Below are 3,968 nucleotides of genomic sequence, written 5' to 3' on the forward strand. Positions count from 1 at the left end.
GAATTGAACCTCAGACCCTATTCAATTATGACATCTTGAGTGAGTTTAACCAGAGAGATATGAAGAGCATCTGATGTCTTCCTAAGATGAAGCAGACTAAGGAACAAACATCATCGGTATAATTGAGTCTACCTTTCTATTTTCTTATTTACCCAGTCCAGCTTGTGACATTTACAATGGGTCTGGAAATGCAAATCAGCCATCCTAAGTGGTTTCATCACAGTGCGTTATTTATTCGGTCAGTCAGACAGGAGGATGATTACGAGAAGCCGAATGCTAATAGACTGTAATGGATCTGGATTAGCCCCTTTGTCGGTGACTTGCAATATAAAGATAACTCACAAATAACATTTTCAAAAGGAAATGCAAATGCCTCTCGGAATATTTCCATTTGGCTATTTAGCATTTTGTAAGTCTTACTATGACACCGCCTCGGCGTTCAAACCCTGAGCCTCTCGACTCTGAGTCAGAGACCTTCAGCACTAAACCAGGGTGCCTTGTGACAAGGCTATACATGCAATGAGATAATGTGGGTTTTACAACATCTCCCTGAAAAGGTTACTTGGCATACCAGTGAGCAAGAGAAAATAAATCCCACTGAACAGAAAGGTCAATTTGCCCACACAAATGTATAAGTGTGTCCGTGTACTTTATTTTAATCAGTTATTTTAATTGCGGAAAAATGCCCCCAAACACTTTTGCCGGTCGAGGCTGCACGGTATCATAGCAACCACCTCTGTACTGTCCATCTGGATTACATTTATTAGGAAAACTTTGTTTGTGTGCCATCAATTTCAGTTTGTGAATCAGAGGTGTGCCTTGGACCAGAAAAAGAAAGGCTTGGAGAACCGCTGAACAAGAATAACCTGCCATCCTCTTTGTTGCTTTGCCATGGCTGTTTCTGGAGGGCGGGGGGGGGGGGGGGGGGGGGGGGGGTCAGCCGTCTGTCCCCCGGTGTTCCCAGGGTGTTAGGCTGCCGTCCAGCCGCGGCATATAGGTCACCACACACAGACCACGACTTGTCCATTCGCCTGGACGAAGCCTGGTCCTCTCTTCCTCTCTACGATAGAGAAGGTCTGCTTATTAAACACTCTGTAGGGTTATATTGGTGAGACGTATGTGGCCGCACACTGTGGAATAGCTTTTCTCGGTTGAAGGAGCTTTGTTCTGTTAATATCCCGTTTGCCGTTGGCACAGAGGGTCGGGTCTGCTTTCCAATGTTAGTACACCTCTGGACTCTCTCCTCTGTCCGATTCACTATGCCTCACTGGTTTTGTGGTACTCGTTGAGTACCACAAAATTACCCCCTAGTTTGGGGGTACTCACTTGGTGGTACTCACTGGTTTGGTGGTGCTCACTGGTTTGGTGGTACTCACTGGTTTGGTGGTGCTCACTGATTCGGTGGTACTCACAGGTTTGGTGTTAATCACTGGTTCAGTGACACTCTTCTGGTTTGGTGGTACTCCCTGGTTTGGCGGTACTCCCCTGGTTCGGTGGTACTCCTCTGGTTCGGTGGTCCCTTCTGGTCTGGTGGTACTCTCCTGGTTTGGTGATACGATGGTTTCGTGGTACTCCCCTGGTTCGGTGGTACTCACTGGTTTGGTTGTTGTCACTGGTTTGGTTGTTGTCACTGGTTTGGTTGTTGTTTGGTACCACAGATTCTCTAAAGTCTTAAGGGGAGGGATTGGCTCCATCTCGTTTACATTATGGTGGACTGTTTCTGCTTTGGGATTCTCTTCTGTGTCTCATGGACTCTGTGTCTGCTGCACTGCCTGCCCGTTGATTATGTACACCATCCGTTTGACATTATGGCCAACTTTCCTTGATGCAGTCTGGGTTCCTGCTTTTTAATGGAAAACCAATGGACCGCAGACCTGCGATGTGAAATGATGGAGATGTCATCTTAGTGATACTTGCGCATTTCACATAAAGATCAACGCACTGCAACGCTCAATAGCACTTTAATCATTCCATGAGCATCCAAACACCAGACTTCTGTCCTGAGCTTTAGCACACACAAGCGCAAGATCCATAATAATGCAATACTACTGTAATCACACATAGTTAGTTCCAGGCCTACATGAGACTAGCTCGACAGCCAGCGTAGTGGCTGTCTTCCTTTGTGTTGAAGCCGATGTCGTGCTTGTACTCCCGAGGCCTCGTTAGCAAGTTAAGGCCTCATAACGAGCTGTCGGCCATGGCCGACATCAATTAGGATCAAAGTGTGAAAAGTTTAAGGGAGCCACTGTCATTTGCTGCCGCCTGGCCTTGGACCCACAGGCTGTGTGCTTCTTTAGCATACGGTTTTGACGTCTTTGTTATTGATGCGTTTTTTTTCTCTCCGCCCGAAACGACGTTCACTGTGTGCCGTTCACATGGATGTTGCATTTTTTATGTGCCGCCAGAGGATCACAGCACTTCATGTGTCATTGATGTAATTCTAGTGTCAGTATGTTACACTGGCAGATTCAGCCCCTGATGAAATGTAGAGCACATTTTTAGCTAATGGGACATGAAGTACAAATTCAAAAGTCACTATAAAAACCTTTCATCATGGAAATATACTTGAACTCTGAGCACTAAAGAGAAGATTGGTTTGCGGTAGTGACCTAGAAATAGGCTGTTCCCTAGGCCAAGAGGTCATAGGCCTTGAGATAAGCTAAGAGAACTAAAGATATATTTTGTTCAGAGAGTTCTAAAACAAGGCATAGTTTCTATACAGCTCTAGGGAATAGCTGTGTTTGCTGAGGTGCTCTAGAGATTGGCTGTATTCTAGGGAGTTTTACAGCAAGCATGTCTTTATATGAGCACTGGAGTAGTGTTCAATGTTCAATAGAGAGCTCTATAGACAGTACTGGTTAATGGAGAACTCCAGAATTGAACATAATTCCAAAGAGACACACAGAGATAGGAAAAGTTCACGAAGGAGGAATGGAGTTCCCCAGAGATTACTAGAGAGAAAGACTCGGTTTTCTGTAAAGAGCTCTAGATATAGGAATATAGAGAGCTACATAGAGATAGCACTGTTTATTGTAGAGAGAAGGTTTTTGTATCCTCCACTTAAACATAATTGATGTACTTGATGCAGTTAAGTTTTGATAGACCCATCACAAGACGGTAATAAGTTGTTTTATACAAATATAAGTGCAGTCATGTGGTTCTTTTTTATTCAAATGTTTGGATATCCTTGACGGGCAGCCGCTTCTAGATACGTTTTCCCTTTTGTCTCTCAGTGCTTCTTGATGGATACACAAAATCATTTTAAGGAGACACACACACACACACACACAAAACCAGAACAGCACTGACCACTTGCCCATCCTGATCACGTGACCTCACATTCTGTTGTGCTAAATGGATCAGTAGGGTTATCTAGCTGCCCACATTGATTTCAGAGGGTGGGAGTACCTGCCCTGACAGACAAACTCCTTCAGCCAATAAAGCGTAACAAACCTTTGTTAAAGTTACTGCTTGTTTCATCTGTGTCAGCTATGACGCAGTCCCTGATTGGGTTCCGGGTTCCGTCATCGAATATTAAACTGTCTCCGAATGGCCCGATTACATTGTCATTTCAGGAAATCCATGTGGGCGGATAAATGTCCCGACTGATCCATGTAGCAAACCAAGATTGTGAGGTCACGTGATAAGGTTAGTCTCCAGGGTACTGGTAAGAGTTTGACAAGTCCAAACAAAAGGTTTGTATACTGTTGACACGCAAGGCAGATCCATTGTTATGGATGTACAGAACGATATGTTAACAAATGACAACATTCAGGCAATTTATGATATATTTGACTCCTCATGTAGAACAAATAACCCTAAGGCCTTCTCTAATTGGGCAAAATATTGTTGTTGAAATTGAAATGGCTCTCTTTGCGTCAGCTGACATATTATACCACCAGGTGTGAATGTGATTAGCCGCTACAAGCCATTTTGAAAATCTGCCTCTTCTGACATCACAAGTGGGC

This window comes from Gadus macrocephalus, chromosome 23, assembly GCF_031168955.1.
Source record: "Gadus macrocephalus chromosome 23, ASM3116895v1".
NCBI classification, from domain to species: domain Eukaryota; kingdom Metazoa; phylum Chordata; class Actinopteri; order Gadiformes; family Gadidae; genus Gadus; species Gadus macrocephalus.